Source organism: Bos javanicus, chromosome X (assembly GCF_032452875.1).
Source record: "Bos javanicus breed banteng chromosome X, ARS-OSU_banteng_1.0, whole genome shotgun sequence".
NCBI lineage: Eukaryota > Metazoa > Chordata > Mammalia > Artiodactyla > Bovidae > Bos > Bos javanicus.
This window is the reverse complement of record NC_083897.1, coordinates 79838212-79852729: the sequence shown is the minus strand read 5'-3', so window position 1 is coordinate 79852729 and position 14518 is coordinate 79838212. Positions and strand designations below refer to the sequence as shown.

General features: G+C 37.3%; 1 protein-coding gene and 1 pseudogene across 6 annotated transcripts in view; both read right to left on the bottom strand.

Moving 5' to 3' along the window:
- Positions 1 to 14518, bottom strand: part of PHKA1 (phosphorylase kinase regulatory subunit alpha 1) — a 171711-nt gene that overhangs the window by 80047 nt on the left and 77146 nt on the right. The gene's annotated exons all lie outside the window — the stretch shown is intronic.
- LOC133243164 (histone-lysine N-methyltransferase SETMAR-like) lies at positions 1098 to 9471 on the bottom strand (annotated as a pseudogene).

The following is a 14518-nucleotide window of genomic DNA, read 5'->3' as shown; positions in this document are numbered from 1 at the left end:
CCAATCTGCTCACTGGCAGCAAAAAGCAAAGTAGTTGTATCCCATTGATGTTCTTTTTTCTTTTTGCAACTTTTCCTGATAGAAATGATCCCTCTAGCTTTACGAGACTACAAGAATATAACATTTTACATCAGTGTCTATTATATACCAAGATGCAATAGCCACAAAATACAAAGTCATTTTTAAAAGTTCCTCCTTTCCACACTTTGCTCAAGTTTTCTCGAACTTTGAGCAGAAAATCCAGCATTTACAGGCTTACTGTTGTAGTTGCAGGGAGATCCCTGTTGAAATGTAGGAGTGGGGGTAGAAGGCTGTGGCAGCAGTGGCTAGAGTGTTTTTCTCCCTTTGATTTTTTATTTATAAAATTTTGCTCCAGCTCTGGGAAGTGATGGGGCAATAGAGGGGGAAACAATGGAAACAGTGACAGACTTAATTTTCTTGTGCTCCAAAATCACTGCAGATGCTGACCGCAGCCACAAAATTTAAAGACACTTGCTCCTTGGAAGAAAAGCTATGACAAACCTAGACAGCATATTAAAAAGCAGAGACATTACTTTGCCTACAAAGGTCCATATAGTCAAAGCTATGGTTTTTCCAGTAGTCATGTATGGATATGAGAGTTGGACCATAAAGAAGTCTGAGTGCCAAAGAACTGATGCTTTTGAACTGTGGTTTTGGAAAAGATACTTGAGAGTTCCTTAGACTGCAAGGAAATCAAACCAGTCAACCCTAAGGAAAATCAATCCTGAATATTCATTGGAAGGACTGATGCTGAAGCTGAAGCTCCAGTACTTTGGCACCTGATGTGAAGAGCCGACTCATTAGAAAAGACCCTGATGCTGGGAAAGATTGAAGGCAGGAGAAGGAGACGACAGAGGATGAGATGGTTGGATGGCATCACCAACTCAATGGACATGAGTTTGAGCAAACTCCAGGAAATGGTGAAGGACAGGGAAGCCTGGCATGCTGCAGTCTATGGGGTCACAAAGAGTTGGACATGTCTGAGGGACTGAACAACAACAACTGGGAAGTGATTTAACCTCCCCGCCAACCCGCACTCCCCCCACCCGCGCCCCCACCACACACATATGAGCAAAAAGAACACAAACTTTTCAAGACTTTGGCCCATTCTAAGTTCACCTTTGGGAATGTTTGGACCCTTTTCCTCCAGCCTGGAGGAGAAAATAAAAACAAAAGGCACCCAGGTTGCACTTTTCCCTCTCACTTTAGCCATTGTGTCCAAAAGTAGCCAGAGGATGCTTCGAGACAACTCTCTTGGAGTTGGATCTAACATTTTAAAATTCCATAGGGTAACTTTTACCTCCTACAACAGATAGCAGCTCAACTACTTTTTTATACCACAGATAATTCCATAGATACCCAGAACCACAGGTTTGTCATCCTCTACCATCCTTTTCTCAAACAATGTTTTTGCCATATTTAAGTGAGTTAAGGTCATGCCAGACAATCCCACCATCAGCAGTATGTGGGGAGTCTTGAAAATCACCCCAGATTTGGTGATAATGTGACTCATAGGCGGAGGACTCGTGGGACTCAGCAAATAGTCATACTTGGGGCTAATATTTATTATAGCAAAAAGACACAAGGCAAAATCAGTAAAGGGAAAAATGTGCATGGGGCAAAGTCTAAAGGAAACCAGGAACAAGCTTTCAAAATCCTGTCCCAGTAGTCACACACCACATGCTTAATTCTTCCAGCATCACACACGTGTTGTGACAACATGTGTGAAGTGCTGCCTATCAGCAGTAGAGACTCAGTACCCAGTGTTTTTTAAAGTGCTGGTCACATGAGCACCCTCTGCCTGGCCTGCACCAAAATTCTAGACTCTTAGAAGAAAATCAGGTATTCAGCATAAGTCATGTTGTTTGCTCAACTTAGAGCAAATTATCCTTATAAGTTAGGGGATGGTGGAAACCCTTCCTAAATCTGAGTCTTCAGATGCCAGCCAAAGGCCAACTTTGCAAGCAGGCTTTTCTAAGGATAGCATTTCCTGTTATGTTAACTCTTTGTTGCACATTGTCCATCTCTTTCAGAGCATATATGCATGCATTTTTGTTGAGTATACACCCAGTAGTGGAAGTGATAGGCACAGGGAATGTGTATGCTCAGTTTTTTTAATAGCTGCCTGTTAAACTGATACCTTACCACAATAATGCTATTCATTATTTTTATTAATATTTTTTGCCTTTAGTATACTTTGTCTGATATTAGTACAGTTACACCAGCTTCAGTTTATTTATTATTGCATGGCATATTGTTTTCTATACTTTTGTTTTCAACCAGTGTCCTTTTCAGGTGAAACTCCTTTCTGTAGTATGTTGCTGGATTTTGCTTTATTATGCAACTTGACAATCTCTGTCTTTTAATTGAAACATTTACCGCATTTATATTTATTTACTGGATATTTGGATTTAAATCTTACATACTACTTCTTGATTTCCATTTGTCTCATTTATTATTCCTTATTTCTCTTTTTTTGCCTTGCTTTGGATTAAATAAGAATTTTCTTGTTATCATTTCCCCTACATCAAATTGTTAAGAAAGTCTTTTACTATTCATTTAATAGTTACTACAGAGAAGCTCTTCTCAACTGGATTCCACCAGAGATTTAATTCTCTAAATATTCATTGAATATATTAACTTATCTTCCTTGTATTTAAAATGAAACTAGGGTCCATCACCCTTGGGAGAATGGAAAAAAAAAAAACAAAAACATTTTCTGTAGGGCTTAATTATGTCATGACTCCTGCTTGAGTAAAATTGCCCTAGAGAGTGAAGCATACATCCTTGACTGATTAGAGTCTATGTTAAATTAGTGCTTTTACCACTTCTTGAAAAATGCAAGAATCTTACAACAGACTTCATTCACATTCTGCCTTTTATTTATTTATTACTATTTCTGTCATTTATTTAATCTCTACTTTAATTTTATCCATAAAGTATTATTATTAGTGTTGCTTCAAACAGTCCATTTTTTAAAAAGTTGCTCAGTCATGTCCGACTCTTTGAGACTCCATGGACTATACAGTCTATGAAATTCTCCAGACCAGAATACTGGAGTGGGTAGCCTTTCACTTCTCCAGAGGACCTTCCCAACCCAGGGATTGAATCCAGGTCTCCCACATTGCGGTGGTTTATTTACCAGCTAAGCCACAGGGAAGCCCAAGAATACAACACTGGGTAGCCTATCCTTTCTCCAGGGGATCTTCCCAACCCAGGAATTGAACTGAGGTCTCCTGTGTTGCAGGTGGATTACTTACCAGCTGAGCTATCAGGGAAACCCAATGCAAGAATCTTACAGCAGACTTCATTCACATCCTGCCTTTTATTTATTTATTACTATTTCTGTCATTTACTTCATTTCTACTTTTATTTTATCCATAAAGTATTGTTATTAGTGTTGTTTTAGACAGTCAACAGTCTTTTATATTTACACTTTCCATTTCTCTTTCTTCTGTCTGTGATCACTGTTCTTCTGCCAGAGTTAACTTTAATGTTTCTTTCAGTGTGAGTCTGCTAATAATACATTCTCAGTTTTTACTTATCTGAACATGCCTTTACTGCCAAATTCAGACTCAAATTGAAGAAAGCAGGGAAAACCACTAGACCATTCAGGTATGACAAAAATCAAATCCCTTACAATTAACAGTGGAAGTGACAAATAGATTCAAGGGATTGGATCTGATAGACAGTGCCTGAAGAACTATGGATGGAGGTTCATAACATTGTACAGGAGGCAGTGATCAAGACCATCCCCAAGAAAAAGAAAGGCAAAATGGCAAAATGGTTGTCTGAGGAGGGCTTATAAATACCTGAGAAAAGAAGAGAAGTGAAAGGCAAAGGAGAAAAGGAAAGATACACCTATTTGACTGCAGAGTTCCAAAGAATAGCAAGGAGAGATAAGAAAGTCTTCCTCAGTGATCAATGCAAAGAAATAGAGGAAAATAATAGAATGGGAAAGACTAGAGATCTCTTCAAGAAAATTAGAGATACCAAGGGAACATTTCATGCAAAGATGGGCACAATAAAGCACAGAAATGGTACGGACCTAACAGAAGCAGAAGATATTAAGAAGAGGTAGCAAGAATACACAGAAGAACTATACAAAAAAGATCTTCATGACCCAGATAATCACGATGGTGTGATCACTCACCTAGAGCCAGACATCCTGGAATGCAAAGTCAAGTGGGCATTAGGAAGCATCACTACAAACAAAGCTAGTGGAGGTGATAGAATTGCATCTGAACTATTTCGAATACTAAAATATGATGCTGTTAAAGTGCTACACTTAATATGCCAACAAATTTGGAAAACTCAGCAGTGGCCTCAGGACTGGAAAAGGTCAGTTTTCATTCCAGTCCCAAAGAAAGGCAATGCCAAAGAATATTCAAAACACAATTGCACTCATCTCACACACTAGCAAAGTAATGCTCAAAATTCTCCAAGCCAGGCTTCAACAGTACGTGAACTGTGAAATTCCAGATGTTTAAGTTGGATTTAGAAAAGGCAAAGGAACCAGAGATCAAATTGCCAACATGTTGGATCGCTGAAAAAAGCAAGAGAGTTCCAGAAAAACATCTACTTCTGCTTTATTGACTATGCCAAAGCCTTTGACTGTGTGGATCACAATAAACTGTGGAAAATTCTTCAAGAGATGGGAATACCAGACCACCTGACCTACCTCCTGAGACATCTGTATGCAGGTCAAGAAGCAACAGTTATAACTGGACATGGAACAACAGACTGGTTCCAAATTGGGAAAGGAGTATGTCAAGGCTGTATAATGTCATCCTGCTTATTTAACTTATATGCAGAGTACATCATGAGAAATGCTTGACTGGATGAAGCACAAGCTGGAATCAAGATTGCCAGGAGAAATATCAATAACCTCAGATATGCAGATGATGCCACACTTATGGCAGAAAGTGAAGAAGAACTAAAGAGCCTCTTGATGAAAGTGAAAGAGGAGAGTGAAAAAGTTGGCTTAAAACTCAACATTCAGAAAAGTAAGATCATGGCATCTGTTCCCATTACTTCATGGCAAATAGATGGGGAAACAGTGGCAACAGTGGCAGACTTTATTTTCTTGGGCTCCAAAATCACTGCAGATGGTGACTGCAGCCATGAAATTAAAAGACTCTTGCTTCTTGGGAAAAAAGCTATGATCAACCTAGACAGCATATTAAAAAGCAGACATTACTTTGCCAACAAAAGTCCATCTAGTCAAAGCTATGGTTTTTCCAGTAGTCATGTATGGATGTGAGAGTTGGACTATAAAGAAAGCTGAGCGCTGAAGAATTGATGCTTTTGAACTGTGGTGTTGGAGAAGACTCTTGAGAGTCCATTAGACAGCAAGGAGGTCCAACCAGTCCATCAAGGAGATCCAACCAGTCCATCCTAAAGGAATCATTCCTGAATATTCATTGGAAGGACTGATGCTGTTACTGAAGCTCCAATACTTTGGCTACCTGATGTGAAGAACTGACTCATTGGAAAAGACCCTGATGCTGGGAATGATTGAAGGCAGGAGGAGAAGGGGACCAGAGAGGATGAGATGATTGGATGGCATCACCGACTCAATGAACATGAGTTTGAATAGGTTCTGGGAGTTGGTGATGGACAGGGAAGACTGGCATGCTGCAGTCCATGGGGTCGCAAAGAGTTGGACACGACTGAGCAATTAAACTGAACTGTACTGAACTGAACATGCCTTAGCATCACCTTTATTTATGAAGGATATTTTCACTGGATATAGAATTATAGTATGGAAGTTATTTTCTCTCAGTAATTTATAAGTGACCTTCAGTTCTATGGAGTTCATTGGTTTTGTTGAACAGTCAGCTGTACACTTGATCATTGTTCCTTTGAAAGCAATGTATGTTTTCTTAACTCTAGCTCTTGTAAGATTTCTCTTTGTCTTGGTTTCCAGTTTGATTATTAAATTTAGGTTTGTATTTATCTTGTTCACAGATTTTTAGCCCTTTTGGATGTTTAACTTGATATCTTTAGTAATATTTGAAAAACTTCTATCTCTTCAAACAGTTCCTGTTCCATTCTTTTCCTTGTTCTTGAACTCCAGAACTTTTCACTGTTTCTTAATACTCTTTTGATTTTCCATCTTTTTTCTATCCTTTTTCTTATGTGCTTTAATGTGGCTATTTTATACTGATTTACTTTTTGGTTCATTAATCCTCTCGTTTACTGTCTCTTATGGTATTAATCTCATCTATTACATTTCTAATTTCACTTATTGTATTTTCTAGTTTTGAAATTCTATTTGATTTTTTAAATAGGTTCTAGTTTTCTAGTGAAATTCACCTTCTAAATCTATTTTTGGAATGAATTAATAGTTTATGAGTCCTGTCTGAGAGCTCTCAAAATGTGAATTATATATGTTTTGAAAATATATTAAAATTTTAATTGACTTTTACTGTAGTAAAATATACATATAACATTAAGTTTACCATTTTAAACATATAGTTTGGTGGCATTAAGTGCCTTCACATTGTTCTGCAACCATAACCACATCCATCTACAGGAGTTTTTCATTATCCCAAACAGAAACTTTTTATCCACTGAATAATAACTCCTCATTATGCTCTTCTGGCAACCACCCTTTGATTCTTTGATTAGCAGTCATCATTCTATATTTTGTCTCTATATTTTGTCTGACTCCACTAAGTATCTAATACAGGTGGAATCATACGTATTTATCCATTTTTATGTTGCTTACTTCATTAGCATAATATCTTTAAGTTTCTATGTTGTGGCATGTGTTAGGATTTCCATCCTTTAAATAAAAAGATGAATGATATCCCTATATATATTATATGTATACACACACGCACAAGTTTATCTATTCACCTGTCAATGAACATTTGAGCTTTTTCTACATCTTGGCTATTGTGCCTAATGCTGCTTTGAACATTAGTGAACAAACATCTATTTGAGTTCCTGTTTTCCCTTCCTTTGGGTAGTATATGCAGAAGTATTGGAGAAGGCTATGGGAACCCACTCCAGTATTCTTGCCTGGTGAATTCCATGGATGGAGGAGCCTGGTAGGCTGCAGTCCATGGGGTCGCTAGGAGTTGGACACGCCTGAGTGACTTCACTTTCACTTTTCACTTTCATGCATTGGAGAAGGAAATGGCAATCCACTCCAGTATTCTTGCCTGGAGGATCCCAGGGACAGGGGAGCCTGGTGAGCTGCCGTCTATGGGGCTGCACAGAGTCGGACATGACTGAAGTGACTTAGCAGTAGCAGTAGCATGCAGCAGTATATATAGAAGTACAATTGATTGATCAATTCTATGTTTAATTTTTATGAGGAACTTGCCATACTGTTTTCCACAATGACTGCACCATTTCAGATTCCTACCAACAGACAATAAGGGTTCCAACTCCTCTACTTTCTCAATACTTGTGGCTTTTTGGTTTTATTTATTTATTTATTTTATAATAGTTATACCAGTGAGTGTGTAGTGACTCATTACTGGGATTTTGATTGGCATTTCCCTAATGATTAGTGTTGTTGAGCCTCTTTTCATGTGTTTATAGACCACTTGTATATTTTCTTTGGAAAAATGTCTACTCAAGTCCTTTGCCTTTAAATTTTTTTTAATTTAAAACCCCCCCCCCAGCTTTATTGAGATATAATTAACATATACCATTGTGTAAGTTTAAGGTGTACAATGTGATTTGATATGCAGATATATTGTGAATGTGTACTATAATAAGGTTAGTTAATACATCCTTCACCTCAAATAGTTGCAATTTTGTTGTTGTTATGGTGAGAACATTAAGCTCTACTATCATAGCAACTTTCAAGTATACAGTATGTTATTTTTAACTATAGTCATCACATTGTACGTTACATCTCAGGAACTTATTCATCTTAAAACTGAAAGTTAGTACCCTTTGACCAATACTTCCCCATTATTTTCACCTCAGCTCCTGGCAACCATCGTTTCACTCTGTTTCTATGAGTTTGATGTTTTTAACTTCCATACATAAGAGAGATCATACAGTATTTGTCTTTATCTGTCTGACTTTTTTCAACTTAGTAAAATGCTCTTAAGATTCATGGATATTGGTGCATATGGTAGGATTTCCATTTTCTCATGGCTGAATAATATTCCATTGTTACACACATACACACTACATTTTCTTTATCCATTTATCTGTTGATGTACATTTAGATTGCTTCCATATTTTGGCTATTGTGAATAATACTTCAATAAACCTGGGAATGCCAATATCTAATCTCCTTCAGATATATACCCAGATGTGGGATTGCTGGATCATATGTTCATTTTTTGAGGAACCTCCATACTGTTTTCCACAGAAGCTGTACTTATATATTAGGTTGGTGCAAACATAATTGCTGTTTTGGACCATGAATCTTAAATCATTATAACTAGGCTCAAACACATCTTTATTAATAAAAATAGGAACCACCACAATCAATACATTTTTGCCAACAAGAAATAAGTTTGTTTATTCTTGTAGCATAAAATCTGTGCTTTAGGATTTGACAAACTCTTGGAAGCATTTTCTGCCTCCTGCTTGTTGTGGAAGTGTTTTCCCTGCAAAAAGTTGTTGAGATGCTTGAAGAAGTGGTAGTTGGGTGGCAAGAGGTCAGATGAATATGGAGGATGAGGCAAAACTTCATAGCCCAATTCATCCAACTTTTGAAGCCTTGGTTGTGCGATGTGTAGTTGGGTGTTGTGGTGGAGAAGAATTGGGCCCTTTATGTTGACCAACGCTGGCTGCAGGCATTGCAGTTTTCAGTGCATCTTATAGCATACTTCTCAGATGTAATGGTTTTGCAGAGATTCAGAAAGCTGTAGTGGATCAGATTAGCAGCAGACCACCAAACAGTGACCATGACTTTTTTTGGTGTAAGTTTGGCTTTGGGAAGTGATTTGGAGCTTCTTCTTGGTCCAGACACTCAGCTGGTCATCACCATGTGTCATATAAAATCCACTTTTCATTGCATGTCACACTCTGATTGAGAAATGGTTCACTGTTGCACAGAATAAGAGAAGATGACACTTCAAAATGATGATATTTTTTATTTTCAGTCAGCTCAAGAGTCACCCACTTATCAAGGTTTTTCACCTTTTCAGTTTGCTTCAAATGCCAAACAACTGTAGAATGGTCGACATTGAGTTCTTCAGCAACTTCTCATGTAGTTGTAAGAGGATCAGCTTTGATGATTGCTCTCAGTTGGTCATTGTCAACTTCTGATGGCTGGCCACTACACTTCTAACCTTCAAGGCTCTCGTCTCCTTTGCAAAACTTCTTAAACCACAGCTGCACTATATGTTTATTAGCAGTTTCCAGGCCAAATGCATTGTTGATGTTGTGAGTTGTCTCCACTGCTTTATGACACATTTTGAACTTGAATAAAAAAATCGCTCAAATTTGCTTTTTGTCTAACATCATTTTTATAGTCTAAAATAAATACAAGATAAACAGCAAGTAATAAGTCATTAGCAGAAAAACATAAAGTGAGAGATGCACATTAAAATGATGTATAATATAAACAACATTTAAGAATGTATTCCAATATTAAATGGCAAAGTTGAACAATGTAAAACTGCAATTACTTTTGCAGCAACCCAATACATTCCTACCAACAGTGTACAAGGGTTCCCTTTTCTCTACATCCTTCCTTCCCAGCATTTATTGTCTCATTTTTGTTTTTTTGATAATAGCTATTCTAACAGGTGTGAGGTGGTATCACACTGTGGTTTTGATTTGCATTTCCCTGATAGTGATGTTGAGTGTCTTTTCATGTACTAATTAGTTATCTGAATGTCTTCTTTGGAGAAATGTCTGTTCAAGTCCTCTCCTCATTCTTTACAAATCCTTTGCCTTTTTCCTACTGAATTATATTAGTACTTTGTATATTTTGGGTATTAACTCCTTATCAGATATATGATTTGGAAATCTTTTCTCCCAGTCCATAGGTTGCCTTTAGACTTTATTGTTTATTTGATTGGGCAAAAGCTTTTTAGTGTAACGTGGTCCTACTTACTGACTTCTGCATTGTTTCTTGTGCTTTTCGTGACAAATTAAAAAAAAAAAAAAAATCATTGCCAAGACTGATGTCAAAGAACTTTTTCCTTCTAGAAGTTTTACAGTTTTGGGTTTTACATTTAAGCGCTTAATCTATTTTGAGTTAATTTTTGTGGGTCCAATTTCATTCATTCTTTTGTGTGTGGATGTCCACTTTTCCCAGCATCATTTGTCAGACATCATCTTTTCCCCATTTAGCATCCTTGGCTCCCTTGTCACATACCAGTTGACCATATATGTGTGGGTTTATTTCAGGGCTTGATTCTGTTCCATTTGTGCATGTGTCTATTTTTATGTCAGAATCATACTCTTTTGATTATTATAGCTTTATAATACAGTTTGAAACCAGAAAGTGTAAAGCCTTCAGCCTTGTTGTTCTTTATCAGGATTGCTTTGGATATTTAGAATCTTTCACGTTTCCATATGAACTTCAGAATTGTTATTTCTATTTTTGTGAAAAATGCTATTGGAATTTTGATAGAGTTGCATTGTATTTATAGATGGTTTTGAGGGGTTGCTTAGGTTTTTGTTGTTGAGTTGTATGAGTTCTTTATACATTTTGGATACTAACCCGTATCAGATATATGACTGCAAATATTTTCTCTCATTATACGGATTGTCTTTTTACTCTTTTGATGGTGTCCTTTGATGCACATGAGTTTTAGATTTTGATGAAATCTAATTTATATTTTGTTGCCTGTGCTTTTGGTGTTATAGCCAGGAAATCACTGCGAAATCCAATATTCTGAAGTTTTCACCTCTATTCTCTTCTAAGACTTTTATAATTTTAGCTCTTAGATCTAGGGCTTTGATCCACTTTGAGTTAATTTTTTATATGGTATAAAGCAAGGATCCAACTTCATTCTTTTGCACCTGGATATCCAGTTTTCCTAGCACCATGTCTGAAAAGACTGTCCCTTCCCCTACTGAATGGACTTGACATCTTTGTCAAAAATCATTTGACCATATTTGTAAGGGTTCATTTCTGGGATTTCTATTTTATTCCACTTTTCTAGAGATTTCCTTATGCTAATACTGAAGAGGAAAAGTTAAAATTTTACATAACCTCCCGCCTGTTCTGCCTCTGTAACTCAGCTTGCTTCTTGCAAAGTCTGGATCACGTGGGTCTTGTAGTCTCAGAAAGCGGGGACCTACAATACTAGGAACTGGAGTTTATCTCACTCACCCTTGTCCTGCTCTTTGCAATCGCCCAGCCCCTGCAAACCTGCTTAATCCTGCCTGTCGGTGTAAAGGTCAGGCATCCCCCTCCCCATCTTGACCATTGTTCCCACATGCACGAAACCCCTCAGTTTAAACCAGCCTATTAGCAGCTAGTGTTGCCCACTACAGTCTGTCTATAAAAACTCTGCAATCCCTTTGTTCAGAGCTCAGAGCTTGGAGTGTTAATTCCTCTGGGTCCGCCAGTATAATAAACCTGAGTTCTCTAACTCTCCTAGTGTGGTGCTTGGTTTGTTGAATACTGGTTTCTACAGTATTTCAACACCTTAGATTATTATAGTTAAGTTATGAAATCAGGGTATATCAGGTTTCCATCTATGTTATTTTTCTAGATTGTTTTGGATTTCCTTGAGATTCTACATGAATCTCAAGAAGAATATTTTCTATTTTTGCTAAAAATATCATTGGGGATTTGATAGGGATTGTATTGAATCTTTCCATCATTCCAGATAATATTGATGTCTTAACAATATTAACTCTTCCAATCTATGAACATGGGCATATTTCCATTTATTTGTGTTTTAGACTTTGTGTTTCAGAATTTCTGAGAAATGGCCTGTTTTTGATTTGCCTTTACTTTAGTGTGCAGCCTATCCTTCAGGGATTCAACTGACAGCCTCAGGTGTTTATCATAGTCCCTTTCACACACACACACAAATGTCCTGAAATGGAGCTTCTGTCTTCCCAGCAGTGAGACTTTATACTTGCTTTCTTGGCCCCTCACTCCATGCAAGCATAGCTTAAGAATCAGCAAATGCCTCAAAAGGAAAGTGCACAGAGAATGGTGACCTTACTTCTCTGAGGTCCTCTTCTCTCCAGGGTTTTGGCTTCTCGTGTCTTGGCTGTCTTAATTACTCTCTGATGCCTTCATTCACTTTTATTTTTAACATCCAACCAGGATAGTTGTTCTTACTATGAAGGTTAGTCTGATAAAAGCTATTTCAACACAGCTTAAAGCTGAAAATCTGCCTTATTCTTTTAAACTGTGGCAAAACATATCATAATTCAACCATTCTTGTTCATACACATTAGGTTGCTTCTAATTGTTGTTTTGCCATAGAACAAATTATATTGTAATGAACATCTTTATATATATATATATTCTTATGTATTCATGTGAGTGTTATTAAATAGGGTAGATTTCTAGAAGCAAGGCTGTTGGACAAAGGTATGCGTATTAAAACTATTTATAGGTGATCAAACTGCCTGTGATTTACACTACCACCAGGAGTGCTGAGAGAGTTCATTTATCCACATAATCACCAGCACTGGATATTATTAATCTTAATGTTTATAAAACTGATGGGCAAAATCTTATATTTCACTGTTGTTTTATCTTACATTTCTCCAATCACTGGTGAGTTGAAGCTAAGACAACTTAAAAAGTGCGGTACTAGAAAAGAAGAAACTGATCAATAGCACCACAAAGTAAGACCAGAATACATACACATACATGTGTGATTCTATATATGTATGTCAAGGCTGTAGTCACCCGCTTATTTAACTTACATGCAGAGTACATCATGTGAAATCCTGGGCTGGATGAAGCACAAGCTGGAATCAAGATTGCTGGGAGAAATATCAATAACCTCAGATATGCAGATGACACCACCCTCATGGTAGAAAGCGAAGAACTAAAGAGCCTCTTGATGAAAGTAAAAGAGTTGAAAAAAAAGTGAAAGAGCCTCTTATGAAAGTGAAAAAGTTGGCTTAAAACTCAACATTCAGAAAACTAAGATCATGGCAAATAGATGGGGAAACAATGGAAACAGTGACAGACTTTATTTTTGGGGCTCCAAAATCACTGCAGATGGTGATTGCAGCCATGAAATTTAAAGACACTTTCTTTGGAAGAAAAGCTATGACCAACTTAGACAGCATATTAAGAAGCAGAGACATTACTTTACCAACAAAGGTCCGTCTAGTCAAGGCTATGGTTTTTCCAGTAGTCATGTATGGATGAGAGAGTTGAACTATAAAGAAAGCTGAGCACTGAAGAATTGATGCGTTTGAACTGTGGTGTTGGAGAAGACTCTTGAGAGTCCCTTGGACAGCAAGGAGATCAAGCCAGTCAATCCTAAAGGAAATCATTCCTGAATATTCATTGGAAGGACTGATGCTGAAGCTGAAACTCCAATACTTGGGCTACCTGATGCGAAGAACTGACTCATTGGAAAAGACCCTGATGCTGGGAGTGATTGAAGGCAGGAGGAGAAGGGGACCAGAGAGGATGAGATGGTTGAATGGCATCACCAACTCAATGGACATGAGTTTGACTAGGCTCCAGGAGTTGGTGATGGACAGGGAAGACTGGCGTGCTGCAGTCCATGGGGTTGCAAAGAGTCGGACACGACTGAGTGAACTGAACTGAACTGAAGTGAAGTCACTCAGTCGTGTCCAACTCTTTGCAACCCCATGGACAGTAGCCAACCAGGCTCCTCTGTCCATGGGATTTTCCAGGCAAGAATATTGGAGTGGGTTGCCATTTCCTTCTCCAGGGGATCTTCCCGACCCAGGGATTGAACCTGGGTCTCCCGCACTGTAGGCAGACCCTTTACCATCTGAGCCACCAGGGAAGCCAAACTGATGAACTATTCAGTCAATAGTGCTGGAAAGATGGGCTAACTATTTTGCAAACAAGTTATAATTCTTACCTCATAAGATAAATTAAAATTCTAGACCAAGAATTAAATGTAAAATGGTAACCATAAAGAACTAACAGAAAATGCAATGAAAATGTAAACAATTGATCTAGGGATGGATCTATCTTTCTGAGCATAACAGCAAAAAATAAATCAATAAGGAGAAAATTTTACTATATAAAAATATAAAATGTCTAATATATCAAAATGAAATCCAAAATTAAAGGGTGAATAATAAAATAGCAACACATTACAGTAACATGTGGAAGACAAAGTGTTAGCATCCCGATACACAGTAAATCTTGTAGAAACCAATAAGCAGTAGACAATTTTACAGCAGAAAAATGGTAAAAAAAAAATATAAGTAGAAAATTTGCAAAGTAAATATATAAAGGCTATTTATTTTGTGAAAATAAGTTTATCATTCATATGATCAAAAACAATTGAAAATATTAAGCTAACATAGATATTAATATAGTGTTTTAGGGAGCTATTTAAGAAAATGTAATAGAGTTCATCATATATTATGTTAC